At 36.6% G+C, this 26,309-nt stretch overlaps 1 long non-coding RNA gene across 1 annotated transcript in view; it reads left to right on the top strand.

Annotated features, from left to right (window-relative positions):
- The window catches only part of LOC148125606 (uncharacterized), a 100,173-nt gene that overhangs the window by 2,894 nt on the left and 70,970 nt on the right, over window positions 1-26,309 (top strand). The window contains exon 2 of the long non-coding RNA XR_015743839.1: window positions 1,166-1,196. This is a non-coding gene — a long non-coding RNA (uncharacterized LOC148125606). The remainder of the gene's footprint in view (window positions 1-1,165; window positions 1,197-26,309) is intronic.

The raw sequence follows: 26,309 nt of genomic DNA, 5'->3' as shown, positions 1-26,309 counted from the left end.
TATATTGAGCTACCGTGTTTCTCATAAAATAAGGCCGGGTCTTATATTTTTTTGAGCCCCCCAAAAACAGCTAGGCCGTCTTTTCGGGGGTGACATAATTCCCCCCCTTGCATCCTCATCTAGAGCACCCCACAGGCTGCCTTGCCACCAGCCGCTCCTAACGGGTGATCATGGCGAAGCGCAGAGAGCTCCCTACTCCCACCAAACAACTTTGCTGCAGACCCAAGACCTTTGGCACCCACCGCTGTTGCTTTCCCTTCTGCCCATTCCGCCACCACGTTTGGAGCTGCCGCTTCCGTGTTTGGAGTGTCGCTGCCATTTGGAGTGCCACCGCCATTTGGAGCACCGCCATCAAGTTTGGAGCTGCCACTTCTGCATTTGGAGCTGCTGCCATGTTTGGAGTGACGGCGGTGCTCCAAATGGCAGTGGTGCTCCAAACAGCGGCAGTGCTCCAAACGTGGAAGTGGCAGCTCCAAATGCAGTGGTGGCACGGGCAGAAGGGAAATCAACAGCAGCGGGCGCTTAAGGTCTTGGGTCTGCCACAAAGGTGCTTGGCAGGAGTTGGGAGCTCTCCGCGCTCTGCCATGATTGCCCATTCGGAGCAGCTGGTGGTGAGGAATTGCTGCCCACAGGGCGCTCCTAACGGCAAGTCCCCCCGCCCTTCCCCCCATTTTGCATGTTTTAAAATAGGCCTAAATTTGGGGGGAGGGGCTTAATTTCATTTTATACCTAGAAAACATGCTGGGTCTTCCTATTGGGGGAGGTCGTATTGTTGGAGAAACACAGTACTATAAGAGCTATTTCTTTATTCAAATAGCTTTAGTAACTACACTAACCCAAGAGCTCAAGAGGAGTGGTGTTTGGAAGGAAGCAATTGCCCAAGCATCAAACAAAGAAGGGATTCCTTTCAAAGTATGTTTCAGCATTGGAAACTATATACAGATAATGATTCAGTGCAGGTTTCCTTTCCTTTTTTTTTAATCATATTTGAATCTCAAAAAAGAATAAAAATGCTCAGGTCATATGTGAACATAACAGTTGTGAAGCTCAGTGCAAATGCTTGCACTCAGATGGGTGAAAACTTTCACCAGCTAGTCTAAACAATTGTTTCTGCTGTAATTAACAACTTAAATACTTCTCATTTTATTTCTTTTTATTTCCACAGAATGGACAGTTTCGTTTGCTGTTTTCTCCTTGTGAGTGTTTTTTGTTTAGTTTCTTTTTTCTTTTTGGAGGGTTGATGAATTTCTGTATCCTGTTGTAATAATTTCCCCCACCCCTCTCCCCAAATCATCACCTGTGGTCTATAGAATGGTTTGTTTGAATGTTTGTTTTCATGTATTCCACAACTTGGGAGCTTTTTTATATGTAGACTTCAGCATTCTTAATAATGGTCATTGCAAGTTTCTTTCTTTATTTAAAACATTTATATTGCTACCCATCTTATATCAAATTCTTGGAATATCCCAGACAACAATTAAAACATCCATGAAAAACAACATAATACATATATTAATTAAAACCATAAACATGAAAAATCTGTCACCAAAGTTAAGCTTCCAACATTGAGACCTTCATTAAATCCTCTCATCCACCTCGCCTTATTTGGCATTTGGGGGAAAAGTCAGATATTAATTGCTTTTTGGAAGGCTAGGAAGGTGGGGCATGCTGAAGTTCAAGAGGAAAGAACAGGGCAGGAAAAGGAAAGCTTCTTAGATCCCATAAGATGCCAATGTTTAAGGGAAGACTCTAGAAGTGGGCCCACCATCTCTAGTCTGGAAAGATGGATAGATGTTCTTAGAGACAAGTAAGAACACAGATAACCTAGCCCTGTGTCATATAAGGTAATGACACTCACCTTGAATTGCACCCAGAAGGAAACTGAGAGGCAGTGTAGCTTGCTCAGTAGAGATGCTGTATAGGCAAATTTAGAGGCATCAATCACTCTGTGTACCATTGTATTCTGGACTAAAGATCTAAAATCCATATATATTTAGAGAAAGCCCAACATATAGATTTTACTTCCATATTTTGTTGTTGCCATTCATCAGCTGTCCCTTGAGGGAAGTGTCAATGATATTGTTTCTACAGGATAGGTCCATCCTATCAAATCAACACACATACCCCCACACATCAAACTCAAACACTTGGAATTTTCTCTTGGATACCACTGCAGCCAGGAGATAATATTGTGGACAACTTGCTTATAGACTTCCCATAGTTAGCTTGCTGACCATTATGTGAACTGCAAATTGACTAAGTAATTTACTGCATGGATTGCAAAATAGGCAATCTTCTGCTGTTATTTTAGAAGCCACTTTTTATGTACTTAATGTTTGGCATTCTTTTAAAAAAATCAATGATTTTCATTTAATGATAACTTTTCATGCTTGGGTGAAACATTCTTTAATATCAAACCTTGAACTCCCTGTCACTGTTGCAAGCTGCAACCAAGAAATATCAATATTTACTTTAAATGTTCTTAGTAACATGGACAAGGATCCCATGAACCTAACTCCTTTACAATAGCCCATATGCCAAAGCAATGATCTTATCAACATTTTTAGTTATGTTCCTTATCAGTTTCCTTTCAAAGTTTGTAACAGGCAAGCTGGATAATGTGATTAAGAGGCTGAACTCACTAAAATTTTTTAGAACTGGGTCATTGCTCACATTGAGCACTGGATTAAAAGGATTTAGGAAAGTGGTAGGATCTGATTTGTATATTCCTTTATAGATCTTTGTCTTATATAAAGCTTTCGCTTAAAGATTAATACATCTAAGTAGTACATCAAGCAATTTAGCTGCTGAAAATTATTCTAGCCTTTTTTTTTACCTTGTCTAAATTATAACACCAATATTTAAAATACATTCATTTGTAGCATATATTAGTGCCCTACAGAACAGTTTCTGTGAATGGAAAACATGAACACAAAAAACTTATAGTGTGAAATAATTAATAGTATCGAGTTATTTACAGGACTCCTTAAGAACCATCTTATTCACCATCTGCACAGCAAAATGATTTGGGCAACACTACTATTTGCCCCAAAGATGTTTTCTGCAGTGAGCTGTGCTCATGGGAATCCCAAAAGGATGGGGAGGGAAGGAAATATCAATTCTCAACAGGAAAAAGCAATAGCAACATTCTGGAATAGGGCACCATCTGGCTCTTTCTCCTTTACTGTGAAAGCAGTCAATTGAGATATGCTTTCAAATGGCATATTTAACATGACATAAAGTATGTCTTAGCTAACTGCAACAAACGAAGTCTATGGAGAGATGGAAAAAGGGATTAAATCATTTAGGAGAACCTCAATAATGGAGTCAAATCCACAACTCTGGGTTCCGTTGATTAAACAATGCCATCTGTTGGTACCTGGGTACCATGCCTTCTCTGTCATAGTGTCTGCCTTTTGGAAATAGATTTCCTCCAAGATTTGCAGGGCTCCTACCCTATTGGAATTTTAAGAGATCCTGAAGATCTGGTGGTTCACCTAGGCCTTTGAGAAGCATGATTGAAGCCTCCTTTTTTCCTTTCCTTTATTCTCTTCTGGGTTTGTTTTCTTTGCAATCTTTGTCCTTTCATTTTGTGTTGTTTTTTTGTATTGTCCATTGTTTGTAAATATTTTTAACAATTTCCAAATTGCTCAGAGTCACTGGGAGTCAGATGGCATTTAGAGCATGTCAAATTTTTCAGCTTTCAATCTCCAAACATTAGGGGTGCTCAATCATGTTGTAGGGAATGTAGCCTTGGGGGTTGTAAAGATATTTTGGTTACTTTAATATAATTTAGATGTGCTTGGTAAGTAATTACATAAATATCATAACTTTTTAACATTTTGTTTGTTTTGTCATTTCATTAAGATAATAATAATAATAATTTAGCTGCCCTAGATCTTTGGGAAGTACTCAAAGATTTTTTGAAGTTAGAGAGGCATGGTCTGATCTGTTCAGAATTGAGAGTAATCAGTGCAAGGACAGACAGTAGTGGTGATAGTGAGTCTCTTCAATGCTGTCACTATTGATCAGCAGCTGTGTCTTCCATTATGCTTTTGATCTTTGCACACAGCTTCTGATATTTCTATTGGCTGCTGTTATTTCTAGGCACTTGATTTTCCAATCATGTTGTAGGGAATGCAGTGACTTCTTGTAATGAATCCAAGCTATGTTCAAATTGATTTTCCTTTTCTTCCAGTTTCTCAAAATTATCTTGTCAATTAGGAGCTCATATTTTGTTCTTCAGCTGTTTGGGTAGCTTTAAAAAAAAATTAAACTTGAGTAATCTACAGTTAAATTCTCAGACTAAGACTGGTGGAAAATTAATAAATTAAGTCCTAAACAGGAGCCTAAGAATTATTAAGGTAGCATCTAAAAATGTAGAAAGTTCCAAGCAAGGTGTTTGTCAAGTTAGGATGTTCAGGTCTGATAATTCCAATGTTTTCAAGATATTGAGGGAGTTCTTTAGGTATCACTCTGAGGCTGCAATCACAGCAAGTTTCTTTTTCTATAAGTATTCGCCTTCAATGTGCAAATCCTGTATTTTGTATTTTTTCCCCAAATGTTTTTTCTTAATCCTTAATCCTAGCATCATTCAATGAAGCAGATTTTCTTCTTTTCAATAACTGTTACTGTATATTAATCATGTTACGAACTCTCTGTGTTTCAAAGTCTCTTAAGATCTTAACCTGCTCATTTTCCAAAACCTTCTCCACTTGATGGTCTTGGTAGTTGTTATTACATTCATATCCAAATCTTCTAATGAATAATTCTGGTGACTTGGACACATCAGATCACTACAAATATCTGGTTATCCTTCAAACTGACAACATTAAACATGTTGAAATCAAGAAGGGTAGAAATGAAGAAATCATGAGACTGAAAAATAAATTAAAGTCCAAACTTGGTGGAAGAAATACCATCAAGGGTAAATAACATTCAGGCAATTCCAGCCATTAGATACATAGCTCGAAGAATGGGATGGGTTCAAGTAGAATTAACAGCCATAGAGAAGACCAGAAAAATAGTTATAATTCATTTTAGCAAAAATAGTAGCAGCTAGAAAATTCTAAGAGTTGAAATCAGTACTTCTGAAGGACAGCCTGGTGGATGAAGGATGGCCTGGTTAGTCCAGTGTTCTCTGTCCATCTGAATTATCTACAGAATCCCACAAGCTGGATATCAATGTAACAGCATCCTCATGTGGTAGTAAAGCAGCTCATGTTCCCTAGCAGTTGATATTATATCTACTGTCTCTAGTATAGAAGACATTTCAAATTACACTCTTGTCACCCTCAGGTTCAACAACCCATACCAGGCTGCTATATTGTAATTTCTTCTGACATACAATCTTGGAAACTGAAATCAGAAGAGTAGCCCATGAAAGCAAATGAGAGGATACATAAACATCTATTTCAATGGAAAGGGAATGGTCCCGTGATGTGAGCAACCAGACAATTGAACCAGGAAATATTCTATTAAGTTACAAAATACTGAAATATAAGACTCCCAAAACAAGATTACAGTAAGGGGGTAAAATTGGGATGGCTAGACTGGTTCAGCCTGGTTCAGTAATGGTGTAAAAACTGAAGAAAAGTTGCACTAATAGAGAAAATAGAAGCACTAATAAGAAAATAAGACAAAACACAGGCTTAGGAAATAATACCAAGGACCTGTGCTGGATATGGAAAGAAACAGAAAATCCATTGCGTAGATAATTTTTTTTGCATACTTCTTGCCTTTGGCTCTGTGTTCCACTGAGATGATTCTTCCAGCTTCACTATTTACTGACTGTGTTTGTTCTTATCCTAAACCACAGGTATCAAACTCGTGGCATAATGTGGCCATCACATGATGTTTCATGAAGTTTTTCCCATTCACGGAGCTGGGTGGGCATGGCTTATGTGTGAATATCTGGCCTGTAGGTCACCAATTTGACACCCCTGTCCTAAACCATGAGCCAATATCTGCCCTGATCAGCATTTCTTCTTCTGTCTCTTCATCAGTATTTAAACTGGACATTTTCTGTTAAGGTCCTGGGATTACTTGCTAGGCTTGATTATTCTGTCCCAGAAGTATCTGAGAAATTGTAATAAAGAACAAAAGTGCCAGCTAGCTTGTTGCTGAGCATCCTTTGCAAGGAAAGCATTCAGGGCGATTGTTTTAGCTATCTAAAGGAATGCTAGTTCTGGATCCAAAATAAATAATTATTTATTTTCTATGTTGAAATACAGCTGATGCAGAAAGCAAGCATGCTGATAATAGTTCATAGGGGGGAAATCCTTTTTCTTTGTTCAGTCATTTGAAGCTTTAAAAAAACAGCAAGTAATTGCAACAGAGATCACATTTTTGAAGCCTTCCCTACATTTTGGGTAAGTAAGGCTTGGGATATAAAGGGCAAAACCATTCCTTAATCATGCAGAGGATTAAGACATCAATTGTACCCTTTAGATTTCTGAGCACTACAAGAAAAACAAAAGAGAAGAAAAAGAAAGAAAGAAAGAAAGAAAGAAAGAAAGAAAGAAAGAAAGAAAGAAAGAAAGAAAGAAAGAAAGACTTTAAAATGTTTTGAAGCTTGAAAGGGACAAGGGTTAATACATCACCTTCAAATCCTTGCAATTTCAGTCAAGCGCTAAAAAAATCAGTTCTGCCCATTCTTAAGACTTGAAGTCATCTTAATGTCTCTAAATGTTTATCTTCTGATGTTATAGTCCAATTCAAAAATATTGGTCCACTTCTACTTTCTCAGGAGTTTCCATCTCAGATATGTATGTAAAATTAGTGTACTCCATACACTCAGGGGTGGGATTCAAATTTTTTAACAGCTACTTCTGTGGGCATGGCTTAGGTGGTAGTGTGGCTTTGTGGTCATGTGACTGGGTGGACATGGCTTTGTGGTCATGTTATTGGCTGGGTATGGCTAACTCAATATCACTCACATCGAGGCACACATCTCATCGCCTGGCCTCTCATGACTATGGGGATGCTGCAACAGTCGTAAGTGTGAAAAATGGTCATAAGTCACTTTTTTCAGTGCCATTGTAACTTTGAATGGTCACTCCACACAAGCGAAGTACCAGCAAAGGAAGGGAAAAAAATTCCTGAGACAGGAAGTCTAGTCCTGCCAAGAATGTAATAAAAGTTAATGGAGAGGCAGTTTCTGTAAGCAACACCAGAATGTTTCCTTCCGGCCTTCCTTACAGGATTAAGCCAGTAATTTCTTCTAACAACCAGTTCTCTGAACTACTTAGAATGTTAACAACTGGTTTTAGCAAATAGGTGCAAACTGGTAGAAACCCACTCCTGCATACACTGGCTTTTAAGGTATTTACATAACATGGTAATCCAATCACTGTCAGTAGTTTGGTTCTCTTTCTTTTACCTTTTTTCAAGCAGAATTTTCCACCCTGCTTTTTAATTATTCTTTTCCATACCACTAGTAAGAATTCACTTTTGAAATCCATCTCCAAACATGTGGTCATGCCTACAAAAACAGCCTTCCAAGGAAAAGGACAATTCATTTCTATACCTTTCTATAATTTTAAAAGAAAAAAAATTCAGACTCATTTTGAACAGTTTTTGTATTACTACAATTATAGTACATTTGCTTTGTAACCACTTGGAAAGAGAACAGTCTAAATTTCAGAGTTACAGTCTCAGTTGGGAAATTGGGGGTGGGGCGGGACCCAAAGAGAGTAATGTCATGAAAACTGCATGGATATTATTGCATGGATATTATTATTCACAACTAGCTAAGCTCAACTCAGAGGTGACTTTGAGTTCAAGCCATGATGCAATGTTATTTAAATCAGCTTAATGTTAAAAATGTTTAAAAAATGCTTTTCAATAGGTCTTCCACTAGAAAGAAGAAAAAGGGTGACCTACATTTTACATCTAAAGCTTTAAACATAATTTTATGCACTAGTTATTAAAGAATTAACAAAAGCCTAAGGGTGTCAGTATGGTAAGTAAGTTGGATTATTTCCAATGTATATTCAAATTCACCCAAAGTTCCTTGATATTCCAGAAAATAAACGAGAAGTAAGAAAGATAAAAATGAGCTCAAAGCCTTCCAGTACCCCCAAAGTACCCATGGAGATGGAAGGAAGGAGGGAATAATGCAAAAGCGTTGAATTTTGGGAGAACTGGAAGATTCTTTTTATTGGAAATAATCTTCTTTCTATTCTAATCTTCTTCTTGGTTTCCTTACTTTGGGGGATCCTGAGGGCAAAACAGAAGGTTTATTCATTCCTCTCTTCAATAATATTTTCAGTCCAACCTTAAAAAAATTAGAATATTAGAACCATGGTTTCTCCATGTATATTCCAAACTACATGCAGAAAAATTGTGTCTTTTTTTTCTACATGTCTGATTTTCTGAGCAGTAATCATAATAATTAACTTTGACACAAAGGTGGGCTCATCCAGATGTCTCTAGGACACACTGGTAAAAAAAGCTTTGGATAAGAAATATTATTGAAATGGCTTTAATTTAAAATTATAATTAAATTGGGACAATGTGCTATATGCTATGCTGATTTTAAAAATCTAGATCAGCTGAATGAAATTTTTATGCAGATGGAATATTAACATTTAAATTAATCAAGAATCCCAAAGGATATGGTTGTCATCAAAACAATACTGGCCTTAAACTTTCTTTAAATTTTTTAATAGATGGGAATATTAATCATTCTGATTGGTATGTAGTTATACACAATATTTTTTTTACAATTAAATCTTTGTCAGGATAGCATGTTAGGAATGTAAATTACCTAACAGTTGGCTTGGAAATATATAAACCAGGACAGACATTTTAAGGGAATGCTAAAATTGTAATTGGGTGTGGTTCCTCAAATGGCCATAAGATGGAGCCAGAAACCTGTTGCTGTTCCTGCATTTCCCTATTGACTGTTGTTGATCGTCATTATTCTTGGATTTGATGTGAGTCTATTTACTGAACTGTTTTTGATACTGGACTTTGTTATTGGATTATTCCTGGACTGAAAACTGACTGCTATAACTGTGTATGACTTGGACTGTTTGTTGGACTTTGCTTAACAGGCCTGTGAATTCAGGATATGCCAGGGAGTGGAGCAAAAATGGTTTTACTGGAAGTACAGTGTATCTGTGTGCTGGTTGTGTGTTATTGTTCACCACTCTCGCTACGTCTCCCTGTGTGCACTCATTCTCCTAACGGGAATTACCTCAACACTCGTTATGGGCCCAGACCATACCAGGCTCAGATAACTGAGAGTTGGTGTGAATACACAGTACTGCATACAGACAGCTGTTTACTGTTTAATTGTGGGTTACTGTCCTGGTAAAGATGTCACAAGACCCTTCAACAAGTCTATCACTGATAACCCAGTTGGATGGAACAAACTATGTTTCCTGGTCTATGAAGTGCAATCTACTTCTGCATAGAGAAGGGTATGGAATGCAGTTCAGGATCCACCGGATGTAAATGCTTGGGATCCAGATGATGAGGACAATGCCAAGAAGTTTGCTGACTTTAAACAAAACAACGAACGAGCTCTTTGTATAATTGGACTAACACCAAGTGACCAGCAGCTACTCCATATTTGTGGAGAAGTCTGCTACTAGGTGTTGGGAAAATTTGAAGAGGATTTATGTTCATGACAGCGTAGGTGCACATACATCTTACATGTAAACTGTTTAGAGCATGTCTTCTGAAAGGTGGAGATATGTTAGCTCATTTACACTTTATGAAAAGAACTTTTCAGGAGCTACATGAAAAGGAACTGATATTTTCAGAACTGCATCAGGTTTACATCATTCTTTCCTCATTGGATAATTAATATAATATAATATAATATAATATAATATAATATAATATAATATAATATAATATAATATATATAATATAAATAATAATAATCTCTCCTTTAGTTGAGTTCAACCCCTGCTAATGTCATGTACATGTCAGAGGTGGTATTCAGCAGGTTCTGACCAGTTCTGGAGAACAGCTAGTGGCAATTTTGAATAGTTTGGAGAACCGGTGGTAACCTTCCCCGTGGAGTGGGGTGGGAATGAAGATTTTACAGTATCTTTTCCCTGGAGTGGGGTGGGAATGGAGATTTTGTAGTATCCTTCCCCTGTCACATACACCAAGCCACAGCCACCAAGCCATGCCATGCCCACCAAGCCATGCCCACAGAACCGGTAGTAAAAAAAATTTGAAACCCACCACTGGTACATATCCATGTAGTTCAGTACACAGTCATTCTTTTCTTTCAGAAAATATACTATATTTCTTTTTTTTTTTGAAAACAAATTTATTGGTTTTTTAACAAACAAACAAAACAAACAAAATATAAAAGCATGAGAGGGGAGGAGCTGGCGTGAGACGATACAGCTTGCAATCACGCTCCACAATTGCAGCCGATATCTTCGCCCCTGGCCGGTCCAAACGGACCTAAACCGTCCCGTAGGGACAGTTATCGTGAGGGGCATACCCTGTGGATCCCAGGGACACCGCAAAGTCCCTGGATGACCCAGGAGAAGACCCTTTTGCTGGCGGCGAAGAGGCAGCCCCCAAGCTGCTGAAGTCGGGGCAGCTCCAGAAAGGAAGAGGCTGAAAGAGAAAGTGTGTCGGCTGGGTGAGAAACTGTTTTTTTTTTAAATATTTTGAGGCTTGAAAGGACACTTTGATCGCTAGAAGAAATCTGTGTGATTTTTGACAAAACTGAATAAGCGGCGTTTTTTTAAGGGAGATGTCAAAGCGAGGTTTTATTTTTATTTTTTTTTCGCTATCGGACTTTATTGTTACTTAGTAGATAACTGGACTGGTTTATATATATATAAATGAGAGGAGGGGGGAAAGTGAGAACTAAGAAACTTTGTAACACTGCCAACTAGAGGCTTGAAATTTTACTTGAAGTGGAGAGAACTGTGAAAGACTTCTTCTCAAGGACATTCTAATTTGATAAGATAGAGGGAAGAGCGCAGTAGAATATTATTACAGGTGTTTTTCTGGATTTCTATCAACAATTAAATATCTATGGCTTGGCTTTGAAGCCTGTGGGAAAGGGAAGTGAGTCATAACAAGAGCCTTGGACAATTAAACAGAGTGCAGTGTGTTGTTTCTTCCTCTTTAATCTCTTTTTTTAGTTTCGCTACCCCCCCCCCATTAGCATTATTGTAAATTTTTATTTTAGCAATGTCTTTATTTTTACTTTTTATTTCCAAGGGGAAGCCCTAGAATTTTTTATCTTTAATTTTTTTTTCCGTTTTCATTGGGATTTTTGCTTTTTCTATCTATGCTTTTGGATCATTTTGGCCTCCTTTTTTCTTTTTTTTAAATTGAGATTTTTTAGCTGGATTAAGGTGTGAAGAACCTGAAGAAATCTTTTTTTTTTGCTTTGTTCTTTTTAGTATTATTATTATTATTATTATTATTATTATTGGGTTCTCTTCTTCTTATTATTTTTATTTTTTATTGTGGACTACTTTATAATTGGATTAGGGTCAGGAAGAACCTGAAGAATTTTTTCTTTCTTCTTTTTTCCTCTTTTTTTTCTTTTTTTCTCTCTCCTTCACTATTGGGCTTTTTACTGCTGGACTTTTCCACTCTGGATTATAATTGGCTACGTTTTCAATTGGATTAAAATTTGAAAGAATCTGAAGATTTTGAACCATTTAAAATGAGCAGGAAACTCATACTTCCGGGTGCTTCTATATCTACTTCTGCCTCCTCACCATCTGGAGGACAACGTTCAACGCAGGTAATGTTAAAGCAAGATAGAGAGCAAGAAAAAGTAACTTTACAGACGATTATGCAAGGAATTCAAGACCTTAAGATAAAAATAGACATCATTGAACAAAGAACAGGGAAGACTGAAGAAAAAGTGGAAAATATCCAACAGATGATGGTGAAGTACAATGTGAGACTTCAAAAAGTTGAAGAAGAGGGTAAACGAAGAGAGGAGAAGATTGGAAATATTCATACTAGATTAAGAGTGGTTGAACAAAAAAAAAAGTGGGATGCTGGAGTGGGAGATGGAAAGGTCAGAATTCTATCTCAGATTCCAAAATATAGAGGAAGAAAAAGGGCAAGACTTGGCTGTGATAATGATAGAAATCTTGGCTGATGCTTTGGAAATAACAGAGGAAAAGCGGATGGATGGAGTAGATGAGATGTACTGAGTTTCTACAAGATATGCAACGAGAAATAACCTACCCAGAGAAGTTCACATTAGATTTACTAAAAAATCCATCAAGACACAAATTTTACAAGCGGCAAGAGAGAAGATGTTGAAATATAAAGGTAAAGAAATCTTGGTCCTAAAACAAATACCTAGAAGAGTGAGAGAGATGAGAGGAGAATATCGATTTCTGACCAAAGTGTTACTGAAAAAGGAGGTGAATTACAGATGGCTGATCCCAGAAGGACTGATATTTATATGGCAAGAACAGAGACATAGAATTGATTCAATTGAGAAAGCAGAACTCTTCTACGCAGAATTTTTTGGAAGGAGAGAGGAAGAGGCAGAAAAAGAGGTCTTATTACCTGAATCCCAAGAGGAACAAATGGAGATTGGAAAAGAAGAAGGCGTAATAGGTGGACAGGTAGATACCAAAGATCAACGGGAACCAAGATGCATGAGACCTGCTAAACCTAAATATAAAATATCATCATGGAAGAGAAAAAATTGATTACAATGAACATAAACGGACTGAACTCAGCTGCTAAGAGAAGGAAGATTTTTCATAAATTAGGGAAATTAAAGTTTGATATAATTTGTTTATAAGAAGTACATATTAAAAAACAACATGGACAATTGTTAGTACAGCCAAAACTAGGGAAATTATTTACTTCTTTGACTCAATGTAAGAAAAGAGGAGTGGTTTTATATATTAAAGAGGCCATCCCCGCAAAATTGATCCACGCTGATGAAGATGGAAGAATATTAATCGTGGAAATGATGGATAATAATATAAAAATACTTTTGATTGCAATTTACGCTCCGAATGATAAACAAGAAGAATTCTATAAAAAATTGCATATGAAAATAACTGGACTGGACTATGCTAATGTAATTATGATGGGAGACTTTAATGGAATTGTGGACAATAAACTGGACTATATAGCAACAACAGCAAAGCACAACAGAAAGATACTTCCTAAATCTTTTTTTAAAATGACAGATGAATTAATTTTAAAAGATATATGGAGAGAAAGAAATGCTAAAACCAAACAATACACTTTTTATTCAAATAGACACTTATCATGGTCCAGATTAGATATGATCTGGATTTCAACAGAACTAATATCTAGTATTCAAGAAATAAACATTGAAGCAAGTACTTGGGCAGATCACAACCCATTGACAATTAAATGGAAGGGACAAAAAAAAAGGTCGAGATGGACGTTAAACAATACTATTTTAAAGGAGAAGGACTTTATACAATGGTTTGAGAAAGAACTGGCCTTTTTCTTTAAAGAAAATAGAAAAGAAGATACTTCAGCACAGAATGTTTGGGATACAATGAAGGCATATGCGAGAGGTTTGATAATAGATTAAATAAGAAAAAAAATATTAGGAAAAGGCAAGTTACTAAAGCCTTGGAAGATGACCACAAAAGACTTGAAAAAGAATTACAGAAAATGCCACAGAAAAAAGACATCAAATTGAAACTGGATATAACTAAACATAAAATGGATTTAATAGAGAAAGAAGAACTGGCACAGAAGATTAGGAATGCTAAGCAGAACTACTTTGAAGATGCAAATAAGCCAGGTAGATGGCTAGCATATAAGTTGAGAAAGGAGAAAGAGTCGAGGAAAATATTGCAGTTAATAGATGATCAAGGTCAAGTTTGTTATGGCAATAAAGAGAAAAAGGAAATTATTCGAGACTTTTATGGAGAACTATACAAGAAAGAGAATATTGATGAGGAAAAAATCAAACAGTACTTGCAGAATGCAAATTTACCTAAAATATCTAAAGAGACTGAAGAAATGTTAGAAAGTAATATAACAATGATGGAACTAAGCCAAGCACTTAAGAAACAAAATAATGGGAAAGCACCAGGTCCAGATGGGTTGCCTGCAGAATTCTACAAAATATTACAAGAATCATTGAGCATCCCACTTTTAGATGTTATGAATGAAGCTATGTCAAAGAAGACGATACCTAAAACATGGTCAGAGGCTTATATTACACTTATTCCAAAAGAGGAGGCTGACCCACTGCAAATTAAGAATTATAGACTGATTTCTTTATTAAATGCAGACTATAAAATTTTTGCTTCGATATTAGCAGAAAGACTTAAAAAATATTTGAATAATTTTATTCATCCAGATCAAAATGGATTCCTGCCAAAGAGACAAATTAGAGATAATATGAGAGTAATTTTGGACACTTTGGAATATTATGAGGCACATCCTGAAAAGCAAATGGCTTTGATATTTTTAGATGCCCAAAAGGCATTTGACAATGTGAATTGGAGATTTATGTTACTCTTACTGGAACAGATGGGTTTTGCTAGAAGATTTATCCAAGCAATAGAAGCAATTTATCATGAGCAAACTGCAAAAGTAATGATAGAGGGAGAATTTACAGACTCTATTAACATAAGAAAAGGCACAAGACAAGGATGTCCCCTTTCTCCCTTGTTATTTGTATTGACTCTGGAAGTGCTGAATAGAAATATTAGAGAAGATAAAACTATAAAAGGAATGAAAATTAAAAAGGAAGAATTTAAATTACAAGCCTTTGCAGATGACTTAGTTTTTATTTTGGTAGATCCTATAGAAACAGCTTTGAAGCTACTGGAAAAGATAGAGACATATGGTGAGGTGGCTGGTCTGAAAATAAATAAAGATAAAACAAAGATATTGTCAAAGAACATGCTATTAAGACAAAGAGAAGAATTGGCAGATCTGTTGAAAATCCAAGTTACGAACAAGGTTAAGTATTTGGGGATATATTTGGCATCAAGATGTAGTACATTAAAAGAGAACAATTATATTAAACTTAAACAACAGATAGCCCTAGATTTGAAGAAATGGGAAAACTTACAACTGTCATTAATAGGGAGGATCTCAACAATCAAGATGAATATCCTACCCAGAATCTTATTTTTGTTTCAAACAATACCAATTAGGCTTGGAAAAGACTATTTTGAGGACCTAAATAAAATTGTGTTGAAGTATATATGGCAAGGTAAGAAAGCGAGGATAAAGCCAAAGCTTTTGCAAGATGCTAGAACTAGAGGAGGGTTTGGCCTGCCTAATTGGGAGTTGTAGTACCAAGCTGTAAATTTGGTGTGGGTTAAGGAATGGATAATATTAAGGAAGACTAGATTGTTGACACTAGAAGGTCATGATTTGTTGTTGGGTTGGCATGCTTTTCTATGGTACAAGGGAACCAAAACACAGGGCTATTTTAGAAGACATTATATACGGGAGTCTTTGTGGCTAAATTGGGAGAAGATAAAAAAACAATGTTATTTGAAAATTCCAGTTTGGTTATCGACGATAGAAGCATTTTCTTATCCTATAATTTATAAGAAGGAACAAACAGATATGGGGAATTACTAGATGAAAAGGGTGAACTTAAATCGATACAAAATTTAGAGGAACAAGGTATAAAGATGAATTGGTTTTCATATGCGCAAATACACTCAAGGTATGATGAAGATTCCAAAACAGAGGGATTTTATGATAAACAGACTGATTTAGACAAGATTTTAACAGGTACTGATGAAAAGGTGATTAAAAAACTATATTGTTACTTATTGGGAATTAAGCTAGAGGAAGAACAAGTCAAAGAAACTATGATTGCTTGGGGGAGGAATTTTGGATATGGGATTGACTTAGAGAAATGGCAGAAATTATGGTCACAAAATTATAAAATGACAATGTCTACAGCTTATAAAGAAAATTTGTATAAGATGTTTTACAGGTGGCATTTCCCCCCAACAAGAATAGCAAGAATGTTTAAGAACAAATCGGAAAAATGTTGGAAATGTCATCAGACACCTGGTTCATATTACCATATGTGGTGGACTTGTGAGGACGCTAGAAAATACTGGACTAAAATCCACATGTGGTTGGAAAAAATGACAAAGAAACATATAGATTTGAAACCGGAGCTTTTCTTATTGGGAATCCTACCAGATGTATACAGTAAAGATTTGAAATATTTGATTGTAAATGTATTAACTGCGGCTAGGATTGTATTTGCAAAAAATTGGAAAAATGAGAAAATTCCATTGCAGGAAGAAATTATTAAGAAAATCTTGGAATGTGCTGAGATGAGTAGATTGACATTTGAAATTAGAGAGGAAGAAGATAAACAATTTTATGCAATTTGGGACCTTTTCTATCAATGGTTGGACGATGAAATACAAAAATAGAATATTTAGAATGTTAGATAATAAGGAATATTATTGACTTTTTTTCTTTTTTTTTGCTACTTGACATTATACTTATAAAGTGTTCTTTTTTTTTCTTTAGGATAGAATTGGTATGATTATATGATTTGTTATAGAATAAATTATTTAAATTATAGTTATCTCATAAGGCATGAATGAATAAAAGTATAGTCAAATGTTTTTTTTTTAATAATGATATGAGGATATATAAGTTTGGATTGATAATAAGAGTTATTAGAATAAAATATTTAAAATATAGTTATCTCACAAAGGCATGATCGAATAAAAGTTTAGTCATTTTTTTTTCTTTTTTTTAATAGTGATACTATGATTTATAAATTTGTATTGATAAGAGTATTATATAAGGTAATTGTAATAGTGACTATGAGGTGAATGCACAAAACTGATGGACCAACCGACTTACTGTGTGTACAAAAATATGGGGGAGCTGATATTTTTATGTTTTGTCGTTGTGTTTTGTATGTTAAAAAACAATAAAAAATTAAAAAAAAAGAGTTATTATGTAACATAATTGTAATTGAGACTATGAAATGAATGCACAAAACTGATGAACCAACCGACACACTGTTTGTATATAAGTAAGAAAATATACTATATTTCTTACTTCCTTGTCTTATATATAGTCTTAGAGTTTCCTGGTGATCTACTATCTGAATGTTAATCAGAACTGATCTTGCTAACTTTTTAAGGTCTGTCTATACATTATGGCCTGAAACTTACATTTTCACATCTGTTCTATTATTCACTATTTTCTATAGAACAATTGTTCACTCTCACTGGAAAAAATAGCTTTGATGTAAGGAATATGGAAAAAATAGGAATAAACCCAAGAATTCAAAACTGTGCTATCTTTGAGAGAAATAAAATGAGAGAGGGAGGGAGAGTGGAAAGGAGAAAGAATAAATGGGATTCGGTGATAATGAGAACTATGAAATCCTACTTCAGTCCCTATTCCCTTTTGGCTGGGCTAACTTTCATCAGTATCTCCCTTCATCAATCTCAGATTGCTTAACAGCACTCTTCACTAGGATTTTTCTTAATACATTTCAAGCGATATCTGCATATTGACATGAAGTCTCACTGGACACAGAAGTAATTTATAAAAGTGCATCCACTTGCACACCCACATGCCTACCTATTTTTTTCTTATTTGTCATAGTCGTTACAAAATGAAATATTATTTTGAGGTTTCTTTTCTCTTCCAGCTGTTTTTAATAAATTGGCAGAGTGGAATCAGTGGTGGGATTCAGCCGGTTTGCACCAGTTCAGGCGAACTGCTTGTTAAATTACTCCCCTCCATATCAAAATGGATCCTGGACGCTACGCTGTACTGCAATGGCAAAATGGGCAATGGAGTGACTGGTGTGAGGGAAGAAAGCTGCTTTCCTTCTTTCTTCTTCCTGCTCCTCCTTCTTCTCTTGTGCCGGCCACTCCATTGCCTGTTTCCCTATTGCAGCACAGCACAGCGCCCAGGATCCACTTTGATTTTGTGTCTGTGTGTTTGTGTGTGTGTGTGTGTGTGTGTGTGTGTGTGTGTGCAATTTAACAATCAATTCTCCCAGGGTCAGGTTAGGCATCGCGGGAGGCTTGTCCTGGGCAAACCGGTTGTTAAGTTATTTGAACCCCACCACTGAGTATAATCACTGCTTTTACATACATATGAATAAAAAACACATATCACACCCACACAAACACCCTCCCACATGCATCTTGTGTAGTAAATCTTGTGCTGCTCTTTCTTTATTTCCAGTAAACACATGCTCTAATGGTTTCTGTTACAATTTGTGTATAGCTGGATATTTTTCATACTGCTGTGCCAATTTTTTAGAGAATGACAGATAGATGTAATCAGTCCCACTGAGTAGCAGAAATTGTGTTAATGTTATCATTATCTCTTAAGCAAATTGGACTTTGATAAGCTCAGATACTGCTTGAAACCGAATTCATCCATCAACAGGACATATTGCTCAACTTTTGCTTTCTGTAATAACACAACTAGAGAACAGACTTTTGGACCAATTCCAGACTAGATTGGGTCTTGATTCATAGGTAGTGCATTAGATGAAATGTAACCCCATGATTTGACAGAAGTAAAATGTTCTAAGCTATGTTTTCTAAATAAATAATCATTGCCACTAATAGAAATACACTGCTCAAAAAAATAAAGGGAATACTTAAACAATACAATGTAACTCCAAGTCAATCACACTTCTTTGAAATCAAACTGCCCACTTAGGTAGCAACACTGATTGACAATCAATTTCACATGCTGTTGTACAAATGGAATAGACAACAGGTGGAAAGCATAGGCAGTTAGCAAGACATCCCCAATAAAGGAGTGGTTCTGCAGGTGGTGACCATAGACCACTTCTCAGTTTCTATGCTTTCTGGCTGATGGTTTGGCCACTTTTAAATGCTGGCCGTGCTTTCACTCTAGTGGTAGCATGAGACGGAGTCTACAACCCACACAAGTGGCTCAGGTAGTGCAGCTCATCCAGGATGGCACATCAATTCCAGCTGTGGCAAGAAGGTTTGCTGTGTCTGTTAGTGTAGTGTCCAGAGCATGGAGGTGCTACCAGGAGACAGGCCAGTACATCAGGAGACGTGGAGGAGGCCGTAGGAGGGCAACAACCCAGCATCAAGACCGTTACCTCCACCTTTCTGCAAGGAGGGACAGAAGGAGTACTGCCAGAGCCCTGCAAAATGACCTCCAGCGGGCCACAAATGTGCATGTGGCTGCTCAAATGGTCAGAAACAGACTCCATGAGGGTGATATGAGGGCCCAATGTCCACAGGTGGGGGTTATGCTTACAGCCCAGCACCATGCAGGACATTTGGCATTTGCCAGAGAACACCAAGATTGGCAAATTCGTCACTGATGCCCTGTGCTCTTCACAGATGAAAGCAGGTTCACACTGAGCACATGTGACAGGGTCTGGAGACACCATGGAGAACATTCTGCTGCCTGCAATGTGATGTTAACTTAATTTATTCTTTAAAATATAATTTTGCTTCTTTTATTCAAATTGCCCCAATATACAATTTAAGCCTGTCCTCTGTTTAACCATAGAGAGAAGGAGTGTTATGGCATGGATTGCACTCATCAGATGCATGTACTGGTGGTGGATTATATATCAATAATGTGTCAATGTTAACTAAACTGCCTAATAATGTGACTCACGGGACTCAGATTCAACCAAAGTTTCACTAAGTAATTCTGGAAAAGGTATTCATTCTGAGTTTTAGCATTATATTCTAGAATGGAAATAAATAAATAAATTTCTAAACAATTTGTGTGCCATTGGGTCATTGTTTGAGAGATATTGCCTTACCTAGACAGAAAAACAGAATGACTCCAGCTGGGCAAAATAATCCAGTGGGAGAGGGAGCAACTGAATTGCTGCTGACTTCTCCATTGAGTTTCCTTTTGGGAAACTGATAGGAAGCAAGAAGGAATCTCCCTGCCCTCCCCTACCAGCGGGCAGGAAAGTGGTTGCTGCTGGGTGAGGGAAGGAGGAATTGCATAAGATTGAAAATGATGATCACATGACCACAGCAACAGAGCACCAATGCTAAAGTAGCCAGGAGCTACAACTTTTCCAAATTTAATTCCCTCAGCAGTCATGGATCCTGGATTTTGGAGTCATTTTGCAAATTAGCCAATTTGAGATATCTTGGTTCAAAAACTCTTGCCCTATGATTCATCATTTTGTCCAATTAAAGATCATGACTATGAATAGTTTATTGTTGTGATTGGAAGGTCCAATCCTGTTAGGAACTTTGAATCTGATGACTGTTAGATCGTGGATTGACGTCAGAACCAGGGAACGTTACTCCCTTTAGTTTGATTTGATTGTGAAATGACTGTTGAATTTCAAAAGGGAATCTTAACAGTTTTGCTTGCAGTTTTGAATGAGAACGTTACTCCCTGTAGTTTGATTTGATCGTGAAATGACTGTTTGAATTTCAAAAGGGAATCCTAACAGTTTTGCTTGCAGTTTTGAATGAGAATGTTACAAGGGAGGACATTTGATTTGCAGGACCGGCCTGAACCTTCAACCTCCTCGGCTTCTCAATCAGGTTATCAGCCGGGAAGTCTTCAGGTGAAAGTAATAATTTAGATAATCGCTGGGTGGATGTCAGAAGCAGGCGTCTCCTGACGAGAAGAAACCAACGGGAGCACAGGAGGAGGGCAGATCAGTAATTAGACTAATTAGCTGCTGCTCTATAAAAGGAAGAGGGATGACTCTGCACTCTTGTCGGGAACAAATTGTCTGCAAGAAGAGCTGAAGACTTTGACTTGGAGGATTTGGGTCTGAAGTATTTTTGTTTGAATTGGATTTGTTGGAACTATTATTTTGGATTGTTTTGTGGAGGCTGGCCACAGCTGTGATCGGTGGAGACTCCTGGTTGCTGCCTTTATTTGCGAGGACTGCTGCTTTCAGCCTTATCTGTTTATTTTTGGAAGGTGGGACATAACAGTTTATGTTGAGGTAATTCCTCGTTAGGAGAACGAGCGCATACAGGGAGACGTAGTGAGAGAAGTGTTTGAATAATACACATACAGCACACAGATACACTGTACAGTAAATGTAGGTTTTTACTTCCAGAAATGTTTAAGCAACGTTCAAACACAGTCCAAAGTCATTCACAGGTAAAATCAGTCAGTGTACAATCCAGGGATAATCCAATAACAAAGTCCAGTGTCAAAAACAGTTCAGTATCAGACTTACATCAAATCCAAGAATAACAGTCCATTTAGAAGGAACAACAATATTCTCCAACAGAAGGAAAAAGAGACTCACTAAGACTTCTTCTGAGACTAAGACTAAGACAACCCAGGTTTCTGGCTCCATCTTATGGCCGTTTGAGAAACCACATCCAATTACAATTTTTTGCATTCTTAAAGATACAGTATTAAAATGTCTATTCTGGTTTATATATTTCCAACCCAAATAGCTGTTAGGTGACTTATATTCCTAACAGTTTACATATTATATAGATAGTAAAAAACAAAGAGTGTCAAGCATATAATTGCAATGAAGACCAGATGTTTGCTATTAGTATTAGATACAGACGAGGTGAACGAAGTTATGGGCCAAGATTTAAACTGATTTTCTGTCATCTAAGCTTGTTTTACTTTGTGTGTTGGGTGTGTATGTGGGATGCCTTTAAGTCAGTATTGACTCCTAGTGATGGCCTGGAAAAATCACTGTAGTTTTCTTTGCAAGATTTTGGAAGCGTTTTTCATTGCCTCTTTCCTAAGACTGTGACAGAATGACTTGCCCAAAGTCACTCAGCTGGCTTTGTGGTTAGTCCAACAAAATGGGACTAGAACTCAGCCTTCTGGTTTCTAGCCTGATGCTTCAACCACTACACCAGACTGTCTCTATTCTATGAGGCAGAGGTAACAGAAAGCAAATTTGTCTTCTGTTATGAAAGGACATCTACTGTTCCAGTATCAGTAAAACAGAGGTGATTAAAATGGACACGATTAACTGCTGTATTTAGATGGGAGGTACATTAATCAGATATTTCCTTATACTTGTACAGCTGCTAAATAAATATTTGATCATAGATTGCATAGGCCCACTTTTTCTTCTTCTTTTAATTATTACTGAGCACGTATACCAGGAGTGTCAAATTCAATTTCTACATGAGGCCCCCCCAAGCTCTATTTTTTGCTGGCAGAGGCACTATGGGCCAGTCTTTCACTGTTTCTAGGGTGGCCCTTTGACCCAGATCTGAGCACTTGAATTTGACACTCCTGATGTATACAAAAAACAATATCACAAATAAACATCTGTATATTAGTCCAAGAGTTTCAGCTCTCTAGTTCTGATTTCTCTTTAGGTGTCCTGAATAACCTTCACTGAACACATGTGATTGTTAGGTTGCATAAAAACAGGCCATTCTGAATATTGGTTTAACCATGATGTATATTTGTGATCCAAGTACTTCAAATATCAAAGAGAATGACTTTTTTTTTGCACCGTTCCTTATCTCTGTCACAATATGAATGAATTAACATTGTGCTATCTTTTGCTTTCTGTTTCATCTGAGGCAACAGAATAGGAATGAATTCATTTTATTCCGTTGTCACTTCTCATTTCTGTCTTTGTCAGGAGAATGAATTATAGCAGCACTGTAATGCCAATTCCTTTTGTTACAGACTTTCATTTTGTGAGACAAGCATAGTAATCAGACTGGAGAATTGTGTATAAAAAATGGAGACCATTCTTATGACACCGTAAAGATGTGCATTACACTGAAATATCTAGGGCAAGATAAGTGAGAAATATTAATGCACATAGGCTAACAATTAAAGCTATCCTACATTCATTGTAGTAACTTGTATGCATGCAAATAAATAGGTTCATGTTTTTTGCTTACAAATGTGACAAGACGTTGTCTAAAAGAATTGTTATTCTGTAATGTGTCCTGCTCAGTTGATGCTACTTATAAATACAGTAAACCCTAGGTTGCAGCAAAATTTGATCCATCAACAGAGTGTATAGACAGATTACTTTTACCCGTGTGTTGTCTTTTAACCAAAACAGCTTAAAATAGCTGGGGATCATGCAGAAAAGCATGATAAGTTAAGGGAAGCATAATAATAATAATAATAATAATAATAATAATAATAATAATAATAATAATAATAATAATAATAATAATAACAACAACAACAACTCAGACTGACTACAAACAATGTCACAACACAGTCGCTCAGATGGTCCATTGGAACTTGTGTCACAGCTACCATCTGCCTTCAGCAAAGAACTGGTGGGATCATAAGCCTGAGAAAGTGGTCGAAAATGAGCATTCAAAACTACTGTGGGAATTCCGAATACAGACTGACAAAGTTTTGGAACACAATACTCCAAATATCATGATTGTGGAGAAGAAAAAAGTGTGGATCATTGACATTGCCATACCTGATGAAAGCAGAATCGATGAGAAACAACTTGAAAAAATCACCAGATATCAGGATTTGAAAATTGAATGCAGAGTCAACAATCGCATAAACCAGTGCAGGTGGTTCCAATGCAAGTCTTTGCAAATGATGTATCTAGGGACTGTGAGGACATGGTTTTGGAATAGAAAAATTATGTCAGGATTATGGAAGTTGTATTTTTTTTAAAACACACACATGGAATGCATCATATTACCTATGTACATTCCAGACAGCCTGGCAGTGTCTTTTCTGGTTTCAAGGGCATTTTTCTGACTTACCTGAAGGGACCAGTATCTGAACCAGCAACCCTTTGTATTTAAAACATGTGCCACAGCACTGAATGTTTGCTTCTTAATTTCTTAATTTCTCTATTCCACAGACACTACTGCTTCCTGAATATAAAGATAAATGACAAAAGTTCTGAATGAAATTTAAATTCAATTTAGTTTCACCTAAATTAACATTATGGCCAGGTGCAACTAAATTGCCACATATATTAAAACAGAGGAAAAAATACAAATCATCCAAAAACTGTTTTAAAAGATTGTTAAACAATTATTTTACCACAATAGCAATTGTAAAAAATTAGGCAACCCTAGAGTTATTTACTGAGCTGCTGGATAAAGAAAGAAATTTCATTGTCTCATCTGATATGATTAAAAGTCAGAACAGGCATTTCAATGTGCCATGTCCTGTAAAAAGAAAAGCATGAGGAAACATGAAAGTATTTCTGATTATACTATGATTATGAGCAAGGCCATCACTGGATTTTGAACATTTTGAGATTTTTCTTCTAAAAGGAACAAGGAGTAAAGACTGTCTTATGAGAGCATTTTTATGAGAGAAGAGTCTTTCAGACAGAATCATAGAACATCATATAGCACTTGAGCAAGGCTTTGTTAAATATTTGTATCAAGAGACTATGTAAAAAAAATCTATCTAAGTAACTTCTGAGGCCCAGAAAGCTCAGTTGTAGATTAGACACATTTTTTCACAACAATCACATACATAAATATATGATACCCTGTTTCTCCAACAATACGGCCTCCCCCAATAGGAAGTCCCAGCATGTTTTATAGGCATGAAATGAAATTAAGCCCCCCCCCCAAATTAAGGCCTATATTAAAACATGCGAAATGGGGAGGAATGCGGGGAGGGGCTTGCTGTTAGGAAGTACTTTTGTTGCACACCCAGATATGGTGCTGCTTGCGTTGACCCCGATATGAAGTGCCCCACCAATGCCGAGGTCAACATCCAAACCGTCACTGCCTGCCCACCCAAAGATGCAAAGGGTGGGGGCATGGAATTAAGTCACCCCTGAAAATACAGCCTAGCTATTTTTTCGGAGCTCAAAAAAAAAAAAAAAAGACCCGGCCTTATTATATGAAAAACACGGTAGTTACAAATCAACCAAATAGTGCTTGTTGTCAGTGCATGGCAACCATGATGTGCAATATTCTTCTCTCTGACTGGATGTTCTGAAGGCCTGAAGGGTTTTATGAGTAATGGTGAACTAACTTTGGTTATGCTAATTTGATTGTTGAAAGCATGAAGGAACAAAATAATAATGATAAACTGTCTGAAACCACTTCTTGATACTGCTTTTCTCTTGCTGCTTTCCAATAAATGTGTACACTTTTTAATCTGTACTATTGTACTCCAATGAATATAGATTATCTCCTAGAAATGTTTTGCATAAAAACCTATAAATATTTTGATAACAAACAAATACACTTTGCACATGATGATGACAATTTATTGATAGCTTTTTAAATAATTACCTTCACTAAGGTGATTATTTTATGTATTTGGGGATGAGGTTTAGCTTTTGTGTAATGCACTTTATTTATTAAATTTGTTTACTGTCTATCTTGTTGTAAGGTGACTCCTCCTCCCACAGTATATACAGTATCAAGTAGCAATAAAGATATGGATTGCAGTTAAAATTCTGGTAAATAATTATGTTAAAAGGATGGCAAAAAGATGGGCAGGTGGATAAACAGGATGTGCAGGTGGTGAGGTGGGATCTGCTACTGCTTCATCAACCACCTCTAGTGTGTTTCTCCCTTGTTGAGGCCCTAAGCCAACTGGCACAGAAGGTTAGGAGGTGAGGGCAGATTTTACCTGCAGAAAGGGGGTGTTTCAAAGGACATAACCCACAGCATGGAAGGCTCTTTCCAGGGCTCTGCCAGCCAAAATTCCTTGACTGACAGGATACACAGCTTGCCCTTCTGTCAAGGAAGGTGAGATGGGCCCATCCCATTGGGATGAGCAGTTCCTGAGGAACATAAAGACTAAGGACTTTGAAAATTTTGGAGTATTTCATTCTGAGTATTAGAACTTTTAAAATATTTTTAAAATATACATATATTAGTGGGAAAGAAAAACTGTCTTTTATATTGAAAACATAATAAGACAAGTAACTTACAAGAGTGTTCAGAGATACTTTTGTGGAACTGTACTGGGAATTGCATTGGGATTTTGAATCAATTATGTCAGCTATGTTGTATTCCCAGAGGAAGATGTTACAGGAAGAAGTTATTCAACAAAATCTATTTGATGAGATCAACTTGAATGAGACTTTGAATAATAATTTGTTGTCAGATATAAAGAAAAAAAATGAATGTTTTAAAAATTAAAAATGAAATAAAAATATATATGCCATGTAAATAAAAAAGAATTTGATGACTTCCCAAAGGAATGGCACAGTGGATTCATCTCTCTTCTTGTACTGGAAATTACAAGGCAATTTCAAACATTACTTGTTAAAAAAATGTACTGGGTATTGAAATTAATGGTAGAATTGAAAATATCCCCAGACTCTATATCTCAGAAGATACTAAATTATAAACAAAAGAAAGCAGGAAAAAATACAGATAAAGAGAGGTTTATACAGAAGCATTTGCTGCAGGATTGAAAGCAAATTCTAG

This window comes from Pseudonaja textilis, chromosome 5 (assembly GCF_049901715.1).
Source record: "Pseudonaja textilis isolate UNSWEBS1 chromosome 5, rPseTex1.2, whole genome shotgun sequence".
Taxonomy (NCBI): domain Eukaryota; kingdom Metazoa; phylum Chordata; class Lepidosauria; order Squamata; family Elapidae; genus Pseudonaja; species Pseudonaja textilis.
Note: the sequence above shows the minus strand (reverse complement) of the source record. Positions and strands in the feature narration are given on the sequence as shown.